General features: G+C 41.7%; 1 pseudogene; it reads left to right on the top strand.

Annotated features, from left to right (window-relative positions):
- Nucleotides 1-6,943: 6,943 nt before the first annotated feature.
- Nucleotides 6,944-7,372, top strand: LOC116625497 (annotated as a pseudogene).
- Nucleotides 7,373-20,632: the final 13,260 nt, after the last annotated feature.

Consider the following 20,632-nt stretch of genomic DNA (forward strand, 5'->3'; position numbering starts at 1 on the left):
ACCCTTGGATTCTTGAGATAAATGCCATTTGTAATCATTGTAACATGCTTCTGGATACAGTTTACTAGTATTTTGTTGAGGATTTTTGCATTTATATTCATAATGGATATTAGTCTGCAGTTTTCTTGTGATGGTTTTGTCTGGCTTTAGTGTCAAGATAATGTTGGCATCATAGAGTGAGATAGAAAGTGTTTCCTCCTTTTCTATTTTTTGGAAGAGTTTGAGAAGTATTGGTGATAATTCTTCCATAAATATTTTGTAGAATTCAGCAGTGAAGCCATCTTGTCCTGGACTTTTTTTGTTGGGAGGTTTTGGATTATTGATTCAATCTTCCAATTTGTTATACACCACATTAATAGAACATGATCTTCTCAATTAATGTAGGAAAAGCCTATGACAAAATCCAACACTCTTTCATGATAAAAAACACTCAATTCAGACTTACTATTTCTTTTGGAGTCAGTTTTGGGAGTTTGTATGTTTCTAGTAATTTGTTCATTTCATCTACATTATATAATTTATTGATGTATAATTATTCATAGTATTCTCTTATAACCCTTTTTTTTTTTGGTAAGTTTAGTAGTAAGGTCCCCATTTTCATTTATGATTTTATTTGAGTCTTCTCTCTTTTTTTCTTAGTCAATCTAATGAAAGTTTTGTCAATTTTATTATTCTTTTTGAATAACCAAATTTGGTTTTATTGATTTTTTTCTATTGTTCTATTCATGATTTCATTTATTTTCACTCTAACCTTTGTCTTTTCCTCCCTCTGCTAACTTTGGACTTAGTTTGCTCTTCTTTTTCTAGATCCTTAAAGTGTAAGTTACTAATTTGAGACTTTCTTTTAAATATAGACATTATTGCTTTAAATTTCTGTTTTCATCACGTCATAAGATTTGATTATTTTTGGTTTTGTTCATCTCAAAATATTTTCTAATTTATTTTGTGATTTCTTCTATGACCAATTTGTTGTTTGAGAATATTATTTAGGGGCGCTTGGGTGGCTCAGTTTGTTAAGCGACTGCCTTCGGCTCAGGTCATGATCCTGGAGTCCTGGGATCGAGTCCCACATTGGGCTCCCTGCTCAGCAGGGAGTCTGCTTCTCCCTCTGACCCTCCTCCCTCTCATGCTCTCTGTCTCTCATTCTCTCTCTCTCAAATAAATAAATAAAATCTTTAAAAAAAATGAATGTATTATTTAGGGGTGCTGGGTTGGTTCAGTGGGTTAAGCATCTGCCTTTGGCTCAGGTCATGATCTCAGGGTCCTGGGATTGAGCCCTGCGGTGGGCTCCTTGTTCAGCAGGGAGCCTCCTGCTTCCTCTGTCTGCCAGTCCCCCTGCTTGTGCTCTCTCTTTCTGACAAATAAATAAATAAAATCTTAAAAAAAAAAAAGAATGTATTGTTTACAAATAAAAAGAATATATACATTTTTAAAAAGTGCCTGGCTGGCTCCGTAGGAAGAGCATGAAACTCTTCATCTTGGGGCCATGAATTTAAGCCCCATGTTGGATGTAGCTGATTACTAAAAAATAAATAAATAAATAAACTTTTAAAAAATATTTAAAAACAGAATATTGTTTAATTTACACACTTTGTGAATTCTCTAGTTTTCCTTCTAGATTTCTTGTTGCATTCCATTGTGGTCAGAGAAGATATTTTGTGTGATGCCATTTCTTTTAAATTTATTGTAACTTGTTTTGTGGCCTAATATATGATCTGTCCCAGAGAATGCTGGCTTATAGTGTTGTTTGCCTCCTTCATTTCCCCACTGATCTTCTGTCTAGTTATTTTATTCATTATTGAAAGTGAGGTATTTAAGTCTCCAAACTATTATTGAAGAACTGTCTATTTCCCCATTCGTTTCTGTCAACTTTTTCTTTGTATATTTGGGGACTCTGTTAAGTATGTATATAATCGTTACATCTTCCCAATGAATTCACCCTTTTATCAGTAAATAATATCCTTCTTTGTCTCTTATAATTTTGATTTAAAGTCTACTCTGTGGGGCACCTGGGTGGCTCAGTCATTTAAGCGTCTGCCTTCAGCTCAGGTCATGATCCCTGAGTCCCAGGGTCAGACCCCACATCAGGCTCCCTGTTCAGCGGGGAGTCTGTTTCTCCCTCAGTCCCTCACCCCACTCTCGTGCTCTCTCTCACACTCTCTCTCAAATAAATAAATAAACTTAAAAAAAGAATAAAGTCTACTTTATATGACATTAGCTCTCTTCTGGCTATTATTAGCATGAAATATCCTTTTCCATTGTTTTTTTTTTTTTTTTTTTTCTTTCAAACTTTGTGTGTGATAGAGGGTGGGGGTTTTTTGTTGTTGTTTTGAGGTTTTTATTTTTATTTTAAAAGATTTATTTATTTTTATTTGAGAGAGAGGGAGAGAGCATGAGCACGTGTAGGTGCAAATGGGGGGAGGAGCAGAGGGAGAGAATCTTCAGGCAGACTCCCTGCTGAGCACAGAGCCTGACTCAGGGCTTGATCTCATCACCCATGAGATCATAACCCGAGCCAAAACCAAGAGCTGGATGCCCAACTGACTGAGCCACCCAGGCGCCCCTAGGGTTTTTTTTTTTTATTATTCATTCTGCCAATTTCTGTCTTTTAATTGGAGAGTTTAACCCATTAAATTTAAAGTAAGGAAGAACTAATTTCTGCCAGTTTTCTATGTATGTTCTGGATGTCATATCTTTGTTGTTGCTCAATTCCTTCATTCCTGCCTTCTTTTGATTGTAGTGTCCTGTTTTGATTCCTTTCTCATTTCTTTATATATATATATATATATATATATATATATATATATATACACACATATGTATGTATATTTAGTTGTGCTCTTAGTGGTTACATTGGAGACTACAATGAACATCTTAAACTTGTAACACCTCAGTTTGAATCAACAACAACTTAGTTTTATAATATACAACAAATTTGTTCCTACATATTGCCATCCCTTACCCTTTACAGTGCTACTGTCACAGATTATATCTGTATACATAGTTTTCACGTTAACATAGATTTTATAAATATTGTTCTATGCATTTGTCTCTTAAATCACATAGGAAAATGGATGAGTTACATACAATAACAATAATCATGGCTTTTATATATTTACCTATGTAGTTACCTTTACGAGTATTCTTTATTTCTTTATATAGCTTCAAGCTACTATCTAGTATCCTTTCATTTCAGTCTGTAACACTCCCTTTAGCATTTCTTGTAGAGAAGGTCTACTAGTAACAAACTCTGTCAGCTTTTGTTTCTTTGGGAATGTGTTAATTTCGCCTTCATTCTTTTTTATTTTTATTTTTTTTAAAGATTTTATTTATTTATTCATTTGACAGAAAGAGACACAGTGAGAGAAGGAACACAAGCAGGGAGAGGGGGAGAGGGAGAAGCAGGCTTCCTGCTGAGCAAGGAGCCCGATGTGGGACTTGATCCCAGGACCCTGGGATCATGACCTGAGCCGAAGGCAGACGCTTAACGACTGAGCCACCCAGGCGCCCGCCTTCATTCTTTTTTAAAAAATATTTTATTTGAGAGAGATAGAGAGCGAGAGAGCACAAGTGGGGGGAAGGGCAGAGAAAGGGAGAAGTAGACTCCCTGCTGAGCAGGGAACCTGATGCGTGGCTGGATCCCAGGACTCCAGGATCATGACCTGAGCCAAAGGCAGATGCTTAACTGAGCCACCCAGGCGCCCTGATTTCTCCTTCATTCTTGAAGGATAGTTTTGCCAGGTATAGAATTCTTGGTTGACAGGTTTCGTTTTTCAGCACTTTAAATAATTCACCCCATTGCCTGCTGCCTCCCTGGCCTCTGATGAGAAATCTACTGTTAATCTTGCTGAAGATCCTTTGTATGTTACAAGTTGCTTCTCTCCCTGTTCTCAAGATTCTTTTTGTCCTTGTTGTCCTGTGTCTTGCTGTGTATCAATGTGTTCATTCTACTTGACTTCACTGAGTTTCTTGAATATGTAGATTCATGTATTTTATCAGATTTGGAAATTTTTCAATAATTTTTTTTTTTTTTTTAATAGTCTTCCTGCCCCTTTCCTCTCTCTTTTCTCCTTCTGGGACTCTCATTATGTGTATGTTAGTACACTTGATGGTGTTCCACAGGTCACTTTGTCTCTGTTGATTTTTCTTCATTGTTTTCTCTTTCTGCTTCTCAGATTGGAATATTTCATTAGAACAATTTTCACGTTTGTGGATTCTTTTGTCTGCTCAAATCTGCTGCTGAACCCCTCTGCAAATGTTTTAATTTCAGCTATTCTACTCTTAAGCTCTAAAATTTAAATTTACTTCCTTTTTTATAATGTCTGTCTCTTTATTGATATTCCCTATTTGTTAAGACATCATCCTTCTGGTTTTCTTCAGCTTTTTTTGATAGTTTCCTTTAGTTCTTGGAGCATAGTTAAGACAGTTGCTTTAATGTCTGTGTTTTCTCAGGAACAGTTTCTGTTTGAGATATTTTGATTTATTATTTAAAAAAATATTTAGTTTCCACCCCCATTCCTGGCAGAGGGCTCCTAAAACCCTTGTAAATTCCTAAGTGATAAGAGCAGTAGGAGCATCTTTTGTTCTAATGACTCTGGGTGGGCTTCTGGATAGTTCCTGGATGGGAGCTGGCCATCTGAAAAACCAACCCATGATTAGAACCCTGGGAAGGGGCTGGAAGTGAAGTCAATAATTGATCATGCCTATGTAAGGAAGCCTCCATAAAATCCCAAAAGTTTGGGGTTCAGAGAGCTTCCAGGTTGGTGAACACATTTAAGTACTGGGAGGGTGATGCACCCCAACTCCATGGGGACAGAAACTCCTATGCTCTGCACTTTCTCAGACTTCACTCTATGCATTTCTTCATCTGGCTGTTCATCTGTATCCCTTATCATATCCCTTAATAAACTGGTAAGTGTAAGTGAGTGTTTCCCTGAGTTCTGTGAGCTGTTCTAACAAATAATTGAATCTGGGGGCAGGGGGGTCACGAGAACCTCTGATTTGTAGCCAATTTGGATAGAAGTCTTGGGTAACCTGGGGACCTACTAATTGCCATTGGTATCTGAAGTGGGGGTCAGTACCTGGGAGGCTCAGTCAGTTAAGAGTCTCATCTGCCTTTGGTTTGGGTCATGATTCTGGGGTCCTGGGATCTGCCCCTTTGTCAGGCTCCCTGCTCAGTGGGGAGCCTGCTTCTCCCTCTCCCTCTGCCGCCTGGCTTGTGCTCTCTCTCACACACTATCTCAAATGGATGAATTAAATCTTAAAAAAAAATGAGGTGGGGGCAGTCTCATGAGAGTGAGCCCTTAACTTATAAGATCTAACGCTACTGATAGTGTCAGAATTGAGTTAAATTGTGGGACACCCAGGTTGTGTCACAGAATTGCTGGGTGTGGGAATAAACTCCACACATCTAGTGTCAGAAGTGTTGTGAGTGTGGTCATTATGTGAGAGTAAAGGAGAAACATAGTGAAACAGGAGTGTAGATTTTCCCCTATTCACTGTTCATTTTTTTGCTCCTGGGAATGGGCCATACTTCTTGTGTCTTTGCACACTTCATACTTTTTCGTTAAAAACTGGATGGATATTTTTAGTATTGTTTAAAAAAAAAAAAAAAAGGAAAGAAAAAGACTCCCTAGTTCTTTGCAGATTGGCTTTGTGTTGGGGCATTCCTTTAACAATTAGCCAGGCTGTTTACATCTCTGCCTTAGCCTTCACTTCCTGTTTATGCAGAGTCTAAAGACCAGCCAGCAGTGAAAGCCTATGATCTTTCCCAGGTCTTTTCTGAACGTACATCCTGCCCTGGCCATGCACATGGATTTCTAGGTCCCCCAGTATGTGAGGGAGTTTTTCAAAGCCCTTTTCCCCAAAGTTTCTCACTCTCCAGCTTTTCCTCCCCAGCTTTCAACACATCTATTATTTATTTCAACTGTTATTTCTTGCCCCAGACAGAAGTGTTGTCCGTTTGGCTTTCATTCTTTGCCAGGAACATCCTCCAGGTAGCCATGGCCATCTTTCCACCCTGAGAGAGTTCTGGATTAGGAAGAACAAAGGCAGGTCTCTTGTCTCAGTTCTTCAGGGAATCCATAGGCAAGTTAAAACAGACTGACAGAATTCCTTCAGATCAAGGTCTCCTGAAGTTCTGGACTAGATGTGCACACCGGGAATGATGGATGCCTTCGAGACTGCAGCTGCACCGAGAAAGGATAGGGTAAGGCTAAATTAAAGAGCCAGATCCTCATCCCAGCCTGTTTTGGTGAATTTCCTCATGGTTAAGCATTTGCTTAGTGGCTGTAAACCTTTGACTATCTTTCAGAGTCTTGATAAAGTTGATTCTGACAGTTTTTGCCAGGATTTTCAGTGTTACAGGGAGAGACAGCCCCTGGAGATCCCTACTCTACCATTTTTGCTGACATCACTCTTAAGAATTTTTTTAATGCCAATTTTTTTTTGTTTGTTTGAGCATAATATATAAGTGTTACACATGAAAAATATGAGAAATGTGGTCACTGGGGATCTTCAGAGAGTTCGAGGAGCTCTAATCACCAGTCTCTTGGTTATTCTGATATCCCATTTCCCCCACTTTCTTGGAAAAATGGTGAAAACTATAATCCAAGGTGACTGCATTGTTTTGTCTTCCATACAGATGTTGAAATTGAGAGTGATGATTTCGGTTGAAGAGAAGGATAGATAAAACAGAGTTGGGGACTGTAGCCTTCCCATGAACATAAGGAGATGACATGGAAGTCAGAAGACAAAAGCAGAGAAAAGAGCAGTGATGTATAATGGCATGAGCTTTCAAATGAAGGAGGGGAAACATACGAAGGACCATGTAACATCTTAGATTTAAAATAACTTCTATCAGGAAGCAGCCCGGGATGTGAGGCCCGGTCACCAGCAGCTGCCCCGGAGCCGCTGGATGGACAGCAGGACCTGTCTGACTGCCATGGCCAAGAGCAACTGGGACACGATTGTGCAAGAAGGGCCCCAAATCCAAGCAAGCTATCTTAGCAGCTGCGGGACGAGGAGAAGAGGTGGAGACTTCCAAGAAATGGGCTGCTGGCCAGAACAAACAGCATTTGATCAGCAAGACCACGGCCAAGCTGGACTGGGATACTGAGGAGCTACACCACCACCCAAGGGTGACCCTGAAGGTGGGCAAGGTGATCCAGCAAGGCCAGCAGAGCAAGGGGTTGACTCAGAAGGACTTGGCGACGAAAATCCACAAAAAGCTGCAGGTCATAGTGGACTATGAGAGTGGACAGGCCATTCTTAAAAACCAGGTTCTGGGCAAAATTGTGAGAGAGCTTTTGGCCTCAAGCTCTGGGGGGAGGATATCAGGAAGCCGATTGAGAAGGGGCCAAGGGTGATATGAACGCAAAACCTAGAAATCAGTGCAATCTGGCTGATCTCGCCTGGCTGGTTCCCCTTGACCACCAGCGCCAGTGTGGGTCTCTTCACCTGGAGGAGCAGAACGTGGGGGTATCAACCCTGCCTAGGAACGCTCTCTACCCATACCTGCTGTCAAGCAACCAAAACCTTGCAAAATAATAAGTAAATAAAATAACTTCTATCTATCCAGGAACAAAACCATAATGTGTGTTATTACCATAATGATTACATATGGTTCTTGTTTTTTGCACCAATGTAGAAACACAAGAATAAAAGTAAGATGAGAGAATCAATATAATCAATAGAAACCCGATTAGAGTATAAAAGTTTGGCTGATTAAAAAAGATACGTATATAAGTCATATGATCTCCACAAATTAACAGGAACAACTTAGAACATGTTATGAGCAGTGATTCTCATGGCAGTAGCTGAAACAAAATAGCAAATAATAAGTAGCAAACCGAAATAACTTACAGGACTTAAATGAAGAATGCGATCACGATCAAACATAACCAAGGGAGACATGCCAAGTGCTGGGGCTATAACTCAATATTGAACCAGTATCATGTGTTCCCAAATTAGATTGTGACTGTGATAAAACTGATTACAAAGGATTCTTCCTGGAACATAATAAATTGCTTATAAACCAAATACATAATACCTTTTAATGAAGTTATGAGTGTAGTGTAATGAATCCCAAGAGGATTCCTTCTGGAAGTTAGTGAAAATGTTGTAAATGCTCTCTGGGCAATAAACATTAAGTTATGAGTAGAGCCATGCACACCGGCCATCTTCGCTCCCCAACCCCACCAATAGTTCATGCTTTCATTCACTCATCAATTTTCCATTGAGTGTGTCCCTTGAGCATACAAGTGTGTGCGTGATACTGAGAAAAATGAGGAGTCAGAGACATATTTGGGGAGGAAAGAAGTGGAATTGGCTTCAGAAAGTAACACCTACAATAAATTGCACTTAGGGCTCTGGGGGGTGATTACAAGCACTGGGGAAGTGCAGAGTGGGGGGCACTGACATAGGGGGATGAAGGGAGAGCTGTGAGGGGAGCATTCTGGGCTGAATTGTGTCCTCCCAAAATATGTTGGTGTCCCAACTCCCACTACCTGAGAATGGGAGCTTATTTGGAGACAGGGTCTTTATAGAAGTAAACAAGTTTTAAAAAAAAAAAATGAGGTCCTTAAAGAGGGCCTTAAACCAATGACTGTGTCCTTTTAAAAAGGGGGAATTTGGACACATATATGGGGAGAACATCATGTGAAGATGAAGGCAGAGATTGGGGTGATGCTTCTATAGGCCATGGGAACACCATGATGGCCAGCAAATCACTAAAAACTAGGAGGGAGGCATGGAGCAGACCTTCCCTCACAGCCTCAGAGGGACCGACCCTGTTCACATTCTGACCTTGGACTTTCAGCATCCAGAACTGTAAGAAGATTCATTTCTCTTGTTTAAGGCTTCCAGTCTGTGGTAATTTGTTACGGCAGCCCTAGCAAACTAACAAAGGGAGGGAGATAATATGTTATATATAAATGCGACACGTCACATTTCATTACAGACCTGAGGGATAAGTAATAGGAAGTCAAGTGAAGTGGGGCTGGGGCAAGGGAATGTTCTGGGCAGAAGGAACCAGATTTGCATTTATTAAGCATGTTTTTAAACTGTCTATATCTTATGATGTTTTGCCATCTTAAAAAGCTTGCTGGCCAGCCAAGACTCTCCCTCCCAGGGCTGGGCTAGCCAATTCGTAGAGATAGCAAAGGGCTTGGTCAACCAGTACAAACCAACCAATCCCAAGTATACAGACCCAGTCACCTCCTTATCTAATGATCACACACAAGCCAATATTTCCTCTGCCCTAAATCATCCCAAGACCAGGTACCAGCCAACTACACACCCCCCTATAGCCCAAAGCCTGCTGGAATTATTCCAATGAGCCAGGCCTTAACTGCTCACTCTCAGCAGAATGGAAACCCCAGTGAAGGCTCTGGCTTATGCTCCCCCCTCACTCCTGTGTTCTGCCACCTGACCAAGACCTGGTGCTTCCCCTGTGGCCCTGCATGGTATGTGGTGACCCCCCCCCCCCCGCCCCAGGACCTGTGAGTACAATACATTTCTTCTTTCCAAGCCTCGTTTTTGTTTCCTCCTGTGGTTGCACTAACTTTACGATATCCTATCCAACATTTCTGTTCTTAGGTTTCAAGGAGAGGTGCAGGGGTGGGGGGAGAACCAGAGAGAAGGGAAGCATAATGTCTAACTCACCTTGATGAGTAATGCAGATACAAAATTATTGTATTGTGTTGCAGATACTTGCCAAAGAGCTCTTTCTGCCTAGATTCTAATGGCAAAAGACCAACGAGGAGATGCTACCACCGGGGTCAGAGTATCTGACCTGGCTGACGTCAGGCCGTGGTGGCAGGAAAGATCAGCCTCCTAGGAGCAAAGATGAAGAATCATCATTAGGAACAGTTATTAATACTCGCGAACCGTTGAGAGGTTCCTCTGCCCCAGGCATCTCTTCTATATGATTTAAATACGTTAACTCATTTACCTTGTACAACAAGACTATGAAGTAGGTATAATTAGTATTTCCATTTTACAGATTAGAGGTTAATTACTTGGCTCATAATCTCACAGTTAGTGTCAGCACATAGATTCCTCAGCATTGAACTGTATGTACACAGATTTACTGTAAGACTGGAAGTGGAGGCTCACGACGGGGATTTTCTAGGTAGACAGGACAGCATATGCAAAGGCTGAAATAAAAGACAACGAGGGAAGAGAGCTCAATGTGTAGATTATCTTAAGGAGCTGTTGTAGAAAATCCACAACTCTCTTTCAAAAATATCTCAGCTTAGTTCAATAAAGGAGGATTAAAGAAGTTTTGCTATTACCAGAGTGGTTTCTCTGATCTAAATGTTGTTAATCAGTGTCTGTAGTGGGATGAAGTCTCCTAGATAGAGTTGCTTACAGGGTAATAAGGTATTAAATACATTAGCACTCATAAAATAATATATTAATAGTATCTGCTATTGTGATAAATATCGTATACCAGGTATGTCTTCTATAAAATCTATATGAATTACACAAGCTAACTCATTAACTATGTTCAAAAACACTATGAGGAAGGAAGAATTAGATGTCCATTTTACAGGTACCCCAAACCGAAAAGGGTATGGCTTAAAAACAAAACCATGAAAGCTCCACCAAGCAAATAAACAGTGTGGAGACATTGACAATGGTAGTCAGAAAGAGGGCATCGTGGGTGATACAAATCCATCCTTACTGGGAGATCTGAAAGTATTCTTCAACTGTGTCCAACTCTGTTACAGAAGCTCTGCACGTTAGCATTTAAAATGCAGGAATAAAAAAGTTCTTGAGGTCAAACGTTGACTGAAAAAGCAAGTTTTAGAACTATACATACGGGGTGCCTGGGTGGCTCAGTCGTTAAGCATCTGCCTTTGGCTCAAGTCATGATCCCGGGGTCCTGGGATCGAATCCCACATCGGGCTCTCTGCTCAGCTGGGAGCCTGCTTCTCCCTCTCCCACTCCCCCTGCTTGTGATCCCTCTCTCGCTCTGTCTCTCTCTGTCAAATAAATAAAACCTTAAAAAAAAAACAAAACAATACATACAATATGTAGTAAGAATCCAAAAACTAAAATCCAAAATATTATATGCTTTCTATGGGAACATGTCTATGCATGTAAATGAATAGAGCAAGATTTGGACAAATAGAAGATGAAAAGCGCTTAATTCTCAAAAGGGAGAAGAAGATGGGATAGAGTATGGTAAAATGGAACTTGACTCAAATGAAATGTTTTAATTTTTCCCAGAGGTGTTTACCTACTATTCCTTGTGTAGTGCTATGAGTAAAAATTTTGTTTTGCCAAAGATCTGATTTTGTTTTGGCTTTCACTCTATTCATCCAAACTAACCTAGAGAAGGCAAATGTTTGATTCCAGAAAGGCACCCTTAAGGCATTGGTGAGCATAACAAAGAAAATGCTTTGAGGTAATTATAAAAGATAATAATAATAAAAAAGATTTCAGCAGTGTTAAATTTTAGAGGTTCATTCTAGGATTCCTGGCCAGCAAATTTGATGTGTTTGCTCCAGGAGCTACTTTGTACAGCTACTGGGAATAGGTAGGTGCATAGATAATGTGAAGTTCCTTTTCACAAGTGTGACCTTACACTTTCATGTTAAGAACTTATGAAGAGGAGTCATTCCAGACATTAAAAATGTTTTAAGTGCTCATCTGAGCAATAAACGCATTCATTTACACATTTACCTGCAGGGTGTTCTTTCTGAGTTTGCACACAAGTGAGAGAAAAAAATGATGAGTCAATTAGACATCAAGAGTTCTTGCACTATCAGGTGAGAAGGGGGGAGGGATGTTGTTTGTTTGGTTTTTTAAAATATTTTATTTATCTATTTGACAGAGAGAGAGACAGCGAGAGAGGGAACACAAGCAGGGGGAGTGGGAGAGGGGGAAGCAGGCTTCCTGCGGAGTAGGGAGCCCAATGTGGGTCTCGATCCCAGGACCCTGGGACCATGACCTGAGCCCAAGGTAGACGCTTAACGACTGAGCCACCCAGGCGCCCCAAGGGGAGAGGGATGTTAAGGAGACCTGAGAAAGGTGAGTAGCAAAGAACCAGGTGAAATGGGGGCTGGATTAAGCAGTGTGGAACAGAGGTGGAACAGCAGATGTGGGAGCCAGGGTTTGGAGAGCCTCGGGGCTACCTCAGCTCAAGAAAATATCCTAGAGTAAGGCTGGATAAAAAAGGAAGACCAAAGGAGAGACCATTCCTTGGGCTCAGAGTTTCCCTGGTCTGAGTGATGTCCTTTAATGTCTGGTGGATAGAATCAAACTTCCTATGGACAAAGTTGAAAACATCAGCTCTAACAAGGCAAAATACTAACAAGGACAAAAAGTTACTGAAAGATACAAAGGACCAAGTAAGTACCTCTTCTATGTGATTTATACAACTTAACTCATGAGGACCTACAACCAGCTTGGGAGTTTGGTACCATTAATAATTCCATTTTAGGGGCACCTGGGTGGCTCAGTTGTTAAGCATCTGCCTTTGGCTCAGGTCATGATCCCAGGGTTGGATGGAGCCCTGCATCGGGCTCCCTGCTCAGCAGGAAGCCTGCTTCTCCCTCTTGCACTCGCCCTGCTTGTGTTCCCTCTCTGGCTGTGTCTCTCTGTCAAATAAATAAATAAAATCTTTAAAAAAAAATTCCATTTTACAGTTGGGAAAATGACGCAGTAGGTTAAAAGTAACTATGTTAACCCATCAGTACAAATTCTCCTTTGCCAGAGATCCCAGAATATTTCCTACTGGTTCCTAACCACTCCCCCAACAGCTCTGGATGAGCGGGTTGAGACACATCATGAAAAAAGCTGAAAAAAATGAAGAATGGACCTACTTTAAGGGGGAGGGTTCTCAAGGAGTCAGAGAAAAAAGCAAGTTGCAGAACAATATGTAAAGTTGCATAATAAAAACACAAATCCTAAATAATATGTATTTTCTGTGGGGATATGTGTATGTATATATAAACATAAAAATATATATGTATACATATGTGTATACATACAAATATATTTATATATATTGGAGGCGCCTGGCTGGCTCAGTCGGTGAAGCATGTGGCTCTAGATCACGGGATTGTGAGTTGGGGCCCCACAGTGGGTGTAGAGATTACTTAAAAATAAAAATTAAAAAAAAAAAAATCTTTAAAATAAATAAATAAATGTATATAGACTGCAGTTACATAGACAGTATATATTTATTGGGGTTTGTGTGTCTATAAATACAATTATGTAAATATGCACATATAAGCATATGTATTTATATGTAAAAGTATATTTTATGTATTTACATATACGTGTATGTATATATAGTTATATGTACCCACACATATGTCCTTACATTATTACTTGGAGTGTGTGTTTTACCGCCTTACGATATGGTTTTGTGTATTGATCCCCAACATAAATATATGTGTGTGTGCGTGTGCTAATCAATATAAAAATCAGGACGCTCACAAATAAACTGCTTACTTCTGGGGAGGGGAGAAAGACCGAGATTGGTGTAACGGTCAGTCGGAGTTTTAGACCTTCTCGAAGACCGCCGAGAGAGTAGGCCGGGGGCGCAGGCTGGGGTCCCCCGAGGCGTGGCGAGAACCAGCACCCACACACCGCACGCCACCGCCCGAGGACTAGCCCACCAAGGCGCCTGCGCCGCGGGCGTGCGCCCGCGCCGGACCGGCCCGCCCCTCCCCCTGGGAGAGAGAGAAAGGGCGGAGCCTGCAGCAGGACCCGCCCCCGCCAGCGGGGCGGGTCTTCCGCTTCGGGAAGGGCTACTTCCGGATCCGGTGGAGAAAGGCGTGCGTTCCCAGTTAGAAGGTGGTGGGTTGGCGGGTCGCTTAGGCTGCTGCCCGTGCGCGGTCGGAGTTGCTGGGAGGCAGCTCAGGGGCCCGGGAGCGAGGGGCGGAGGGCTCGGACCCCAGGCCTGATGGCGAGGGGCCAGGTTGGATATCCCAGTAAAGGGAAGGGCTTGTGGACCAAGAGGAGGGTGTGTGTGGAGCTCACCTGAGTTAACCGTTGAAGAGAAGCCACAACCGTCAGAAAATCTCACTGTACAGCAGTAGAATAAAGGATGTCAGAGGCACACACTCCCACCAGGCTCAGAGTTCCTCGGATTCGGAAGATCACGCTCAGCGCACCGCTGCTAGAATCCAGTCTCCGAGGAACCAAGACCAAAAGATCAGACCTAACCAAAGAAAATAAGGCTACTGGGTGGCAGTTACAAAGAGCTGGCCATAAATATGTCAACGGGTTTAATCCTCACCGCGATCCCGTAAGGTTAGGTGGTAGTAGAATCAAAGGAGCTGAGGTGCAGGTTAAAGACTGTTTAAAATCACAGCTAGTAGTGGCCGAAGTCCCTGTAAACGTTAAACTGGATACAGAGGTGGTTTTTCAAATTGTTCGTGATACTGACATATTGGAGACTAACTCCCCTTCAGCTTGGGGAATGGCTGATTTAAGTATGGAATACTGTCGTGCTAACGTGGGAAGTTCCCCGGGACGTATTTTGGAGTGGAGAACAAAATGCAGGTTGCGGAACAATACGTATTTAGTCATTCTTTCAGGCAAAAACAACCCCTCAGAACAATGCTGTTTTATTGTGGTACATACGTATCTCTGTAAATGAATAGAAGAAAAACTGGAATAATGTACACTAAATTGATAACAGTGACTAGGGAGGGAAGAGGGACAGGGATTTATGGGGTTTATGGTAAAATAGAACTATATTGTCATTCATGTGTTTTGGAGGGGGATGTAGTCAGAAAAACATACTTATGTTCCTTATATAATAACTTTAAAATGACTTAAAATTATATTTTTATCCTTTGAGCATCCCCTCTGTTATAAGTGGCATTTGAACAGTTTGGGAGATAAAAATCCACCATTAAGGGGTGAAGAATTGGGGGTTATGAGAATATGAACATAAAAATGTTCTTGCAGAATTCCTAAAAGAATATTAAAAGACATTTTGAACAGAGCAGTATTTCACTGTTTAGTTTCAAGGAGCTTAAAAAACTGCTACCCTAAACCTGTTCTAGGTCTACATTACATGGCTCATTGGATGGAAACTGAAAAGCATTAAGTAATAATCCACTTTTTCAAATATGCATCCTGATATTTTCAGTTGAAATATTTTATAGCCTAACTTTATAAAATGGGGATTTTTACTTACAAAGCTATTCATTTCAGGGGCGCCTGGGTGGCTCAGTCGTTAAGCATCTGCCTTCGACTCAGGTCATGATCCCAGGATCCTGGGATCGAGCCCCACATCGGGCTCCCTGCTCAGCGGGAAGCCTGCTTCTCCCTCTCCCACTCCCCCTGCTTGTGTTCCCTCTCTCCCTGTCTCTCTGTGTGTCAAATAAATAAATAAAAAAATTTTTAAAAAGCTATTCATTTCAATAATATTAATAATTTGCTAATATCTTATACCTGTCAATTTTGTAACCCTATATAAAAATTGTTAAAAACGAAAAACATCTCTTGCACATTGCTCTGGGGTTGAGGCCCCCAAACCAAAAGAGGTAAGTCCCAGGATTGAAATGGGAGTAACCCACCCTAACTGGCAGTAACCACTTGAAGTTGCCATTATCAGTGGACATAAGGAATGTAAGAACCAATTTTGGTTGAAAGATCCCTGGATTATTCACTTTATTTGAGAAAGAGGAAAGTAGACATAGACGTGCTCACCTGAAAAGTCCCCTTTGCTCTGGGGCTTCCTGTCAAGTGGTTGGCAAGATCCCCATAAGTTAGGGTTCTAATCCTGATGACATCACAACTGTTGCTTGGTAACCAGCCAGGTCAACAGAATTTTTATGAGGTGTTGGCTTAGGGCATTCCTTACCCTGGTAAGATGCTTGAAATCTAGTTTAGGGTATGTATTAATGATTGCTGTGTCACAAATTGCCCACCTGCCACACACACAAAAGCATGTATTTTCCCTCACAGTTTCTGAGGGTCAGGAAGCAGAGCAGTGTAGCTTGGTGGTTCTGGCTCAGTCCATCGGGTTGCAGTCAAGCAGTTGTCCCAGGCAGCAGTCATCTGACATCTCAAGATGGCAGCTTCCCATCTACTGGGGATGAAGAATCTGCTCCAAGTGCAACATGGCAGCTTGTTTCCCCCCCAGAGCCAGAGATGAGGGAGAGAGAGCAAAATGGAAGCCACAGTGTCTTTTAAACTAATCTTAGAAGTTTCATACCATCTGTTCTCTGTATGCTAGTGATCATACAGACCAACCTTAGTACAACGTGAGAGGGAACATGTAAAGGGTATGAAGATCAGGAAGCAGAGATTACTGGGGGTGATCTTGAAAGCCAGCTTCCACAGTGTGAGACCATTTCCCAAACTCTCTCATTAATAATTACCGGATACCTACAGGGTGCCTAAAGCTGTAGTGGAAATAAAGGAATTAGGAACACTGTACAAACTGGAGAATGCAACACTGGGTACAATTTCCTTAACATCAGATGGATGACGGAAAGAGGATAAAATATATACAACCACAGCTTTACACCACATACTAAACTCCTTATTAGTTACCTTGTGTAATATTCTTAAATAACCCTTTGTTCATCCATCCAACTGAGATGGTATCTCTTAATTATCCACTAGATAAAAAAATCAAATTTCTACCTCTTACCATCTTACTACTTCCAAACACATATGGAAATAACATTAACTTTATACTGTTAAGGTTTATAGCACTTATCTTCTGTTGGGTAACCATAATATGTAACATGATGATTAATAAGGGTAGCTAGTGGGGCTTCCTCTGACGTTCCTGATATCCCCCCCAGTTGAGAGAATTGACTTTGAAGTCCATGTGGATCTTGATGGGAAGGCTTCACATTAAGGGGCTTGGTACGAGGGTAGGTAGTGGAGAGACTGGGTTGGCAATTTGGGCACACACATACACAGGTGCACAAATACACACAGATACACACAAACACTGACCAAAAGAGGAAGCCCAGCTCTGGAATTCCAACTCTTTTGTTCCAGGGTTTCTGGAGTTGGCTCTCTAATTTGGACTAGATTGAAAGATGTTTGTGATTCTAGCAGCAAAGAAAGCACTGAGAGTCTGTGGCATGATGTGGCAATAGAGACCTACAAAATATCACCATTGCATTCTTCTACTCAACTTTGAGAACTCTCGTCCTTGCCATGAAGAAGTTTCTATCTCTTTAGAGAGTTTGTTTTTGCTTCACTGCGAGGGAAAATTGATACTGCACATGCAATGTAGTTGGAGAAGGTGGGTAAGGGTGCCATCTATGCAGCCAAAGGTCAGCAATTGTCAAGTCATTGAGATTTCTGTCCTACTTCTTGTATGACTCTGTCCCTGCTCTAGAGGCTAAAACCTCAAGAACAATTGCCACCTCTGCTCTGACCCTCTCTCATGAATGCTTAAGTCGTGAGTCTTACTTTTCTGTTCATTCATTAGTGTGATCCCATAGAGCAGAGACTGGCATGGAAGGCTGGAGGAGCTCTTGAAAGGCCCTGTAGGCCATGCAGGGAGTCTCAATTTTGTTCTAAATGCAGCGGAAGGGCTGACCCATCCCAAGACACAACTGGCCATCCTGGTTTCATCTTCAGATAACTACTTTCCTTTTTTAAGAAATAGCTTTTGGCCTGGTACTGGGCTTTAGTAGAGACTGAGTGCTTAACTATGGGCCACCAAATTACCATACAACCTGAGCTGCTTATCATGAACTGGGTGTTATCTGATCCACTAAGCCATAAAGTTGGGTGCGTGCAGAAGCACATCCATCATGGAAGTGGTATGTGTGAGATCATGCGCAGGCAGTCCCTGAGTGCACAGATTACGTGAAGAAATGGCTCAAATGCCTATGGCCCCCACTCCTGCTACAATACCTTCTCTTTCCAAGCCTGCATGTGTGGATTCACGGGGAGTTCTCTGTGATCAGAGCTTGTACAGAGACAGGGAAGACTTGGGTCTTGTTTTCAGATGGTTCTGCACAATAGGCAGGCACCATTAGAAAGTGGACAGCTGCAGCATGACAGCCCTTTTCTGAGACATCCCTGAAGGACAATGGTGAAGGGAAATCCTCCCAGTGAACAGAACTTCCAGGCAATATATCTGATTGTTCATTTTGCTTGGAAGGAGAAATGGCCAGATATGTGATTATATACTGATTCATGGAATGTGGCCAATGTTTTGGTTGGATTGTCAAGGACTTGGAAGGAATATGATTGCAAAATTGATGACAAGGAAGTTTGGGGAGGGGGTATGGATAGATCTCTCTTAGAAGGGTGAAAAATGTAAAGATATGTGTAGCCTATGTGAATGCTCACCAAAGAGTGATCTCAGTAGAGGATTTTCATAATCAAGTCATGGATACTAACTAGTCAGGCTCTTTCCTTAGCCACTCCTGTCATCACCCAGTAGGCTCATGAGTAAAGTGGCCATGGTGGCAGGGATGGAGGTCATAAATGGGCTCAGCAACATGGATTTCCACTCACCAAGACTGTCCTCGCTATAGCCACTGCTGACTGCCCAATCTGCCAGCCCCAGAGACCAACATTGAACCCCCAGTATGGCATCATTCACTGGAGGGATCAGCCAGCTACATGGAGGCAGGTCGATTACATTAGACCACTTCTCTCGTGGAAGGAGCAGTGTGTTGTTTTTACTAAAATAGATACTTGTGGGTACAGATTTTCCTTCTCTGTGTGCAATTATTCTGCCAAAACTACCTTTTGTGGACTTATGGAATATCTTTTCCACTGTCTTGGTATTCCACACAGCATTGCTTCTGATAAAGGAACCCACTTTCCAGCAAATGAAGTACGGCAGTTGATCCATGCTCATGGAAGTCTCTTGTCTTACCATGTTTCCTACCTTCCTGAAGCAACTGACTTGATGGAATGGCCTTTTGAAGACTCAGTTACAGGGTCAGTTAGGTGGCCACACCTTGCAGGATGGGGGTAAGGTTCTCCAGAGAGCTGTTTATGTTCTGAGTCAATGTCCAATAAATATATGGTGCTGTTTCTCCCTCTTCCAGGATCCACGGGTTGTAAATCAAGGAGTTGAAATGGGAGTGGCGCTACTCAGTATTACCCGCCAAGTGACTCTCCAGCATTTGCTTCCTGTCCCTGTGACCCTATGCTCCACTGGCTTAGAGATCTTAGTTCTGAAAGGAGTTCCAAAAGGTCTTATTTCTTCTACCAGCAGATACAACAATGACTCAACTGTACTAAAAGTTTTTTTTTTTTTTTTTAATTTTATTTATTTATTTGACAGAGAGAGACACAGCGAGAGAGGGAACACAAGCAGGGGGAGTGGGAGAGGGAGAAGCAGGCTTCCTGCCAAGCAGGGAGCCCGATGCGGGGCTCGATCCCAGGACCCTGGGATCATGACCTGAGCCGAAGGCAGACGCTTAACGACTGAGCCACCCAGGCGCCCCTGAACTGTACGAAAAGTTAAGACTATAACAGAGTCACCTTAGGCTCCTCATGACTCTAAACCAACAGGCAAGGAAAGGAGTTGCTATACTGGCTGGGGTGATTGATCTTGACTACCAAGGAGAAAAGGGACTTACTTCCAAAATGGAAGTAAGAAAGAATCTGGAATACAGGAGGTCCCTTAGGGTGACTCTTAGTGTTATCATGCACTATGATTAAAGTCAATGGAAAACTACAACAACCCAATCTAGGCAGGACTGCTAACGGCCCAGACTCTTCAAGAAAGGAGGTTCGCATTACCCCATCAAGTAAAGAACTATGGCCAGCTGAGATGCTTGCTGAGGACAAAGGGAATATGGACTGGGTAGTGGAAGAAGGTAGTTAGTTATAAATACCAGTTACAACCTTATGACCAATTACAGTAACAAGAACTGTAACTGTATTTGTTCCTTATTTTGTTATGACTGTGTATGTGTAAGTGTATGCATGCATATTATCCATCTACTGAATATCTTTATTTTCTTCATTCTCCTATCCCCTTATCACGTGACATATGATGCATTGACTCTATATCATAGTATTTAAGTACTGTTAAGTTTACATCATAGTTTTTAAGTTATAAGGTATCCGACAAGAGTGAACACCACCCAAGGACTTTTTGTCCTCTTCTGAGGAAAGGCATAGTGCCTTTAGACTATGTATGGGATAATAGGATGCATATGGGTGCCAGGTTGACAAGGGATGGACCTGTGATGTTTAATTTAATGTGTCAACTTGGCTGGGCCATAGCCAGATATTTGATTAAACATTATTCTGGATGTCTCTGTGAGGGGATTTTTGATGAGATTAACATTGAAGTCAGTGGATTTTGTGTAAAGTGGTTGGCCCTTCACAACCTGAGTGCACCTCATCCAATCAGTCAAAGGCCTTTCTAGAACCAAAAGACTGACTTCCTCCAAGCAAGAAGGATTCTGCCAGCAGACAGCCTTTGGACTTGACTGGCAACATCACCTCTTCCCTGGCCCATCCTGCAGACTTTATTTATTTATTTATTTTTATAACTTCTCCTTTTTTTTTTTTTTTTTTTAAGATTTTATTTAATCTGGGAGCCTGATGCCAGACTTGATCCCAGGGTCCTGGGATCTTGACCTGAGCCGAAGGCAGATGCTTTACCGACTGAGCCACACTTCTATATGTGCCCAAGAATACATATATGTGTGTA

The sequence above is a fragment of the Phoca vitulina genome, unplaced genomic scaffold, assembly GCF_004348235.1.
Source record: "Phoca vitulina isolate PV1807 unplaced genomic scaffold, GSC_HSeal_1.0 scaffold79, whole genome shotgun sequence".
NCBI classification, from domain to species: Eukaryota; Metazoa; Chordata; class Mammalia; order Carnivora; family Phocidae; genus Phoca; species Phoca vitulina.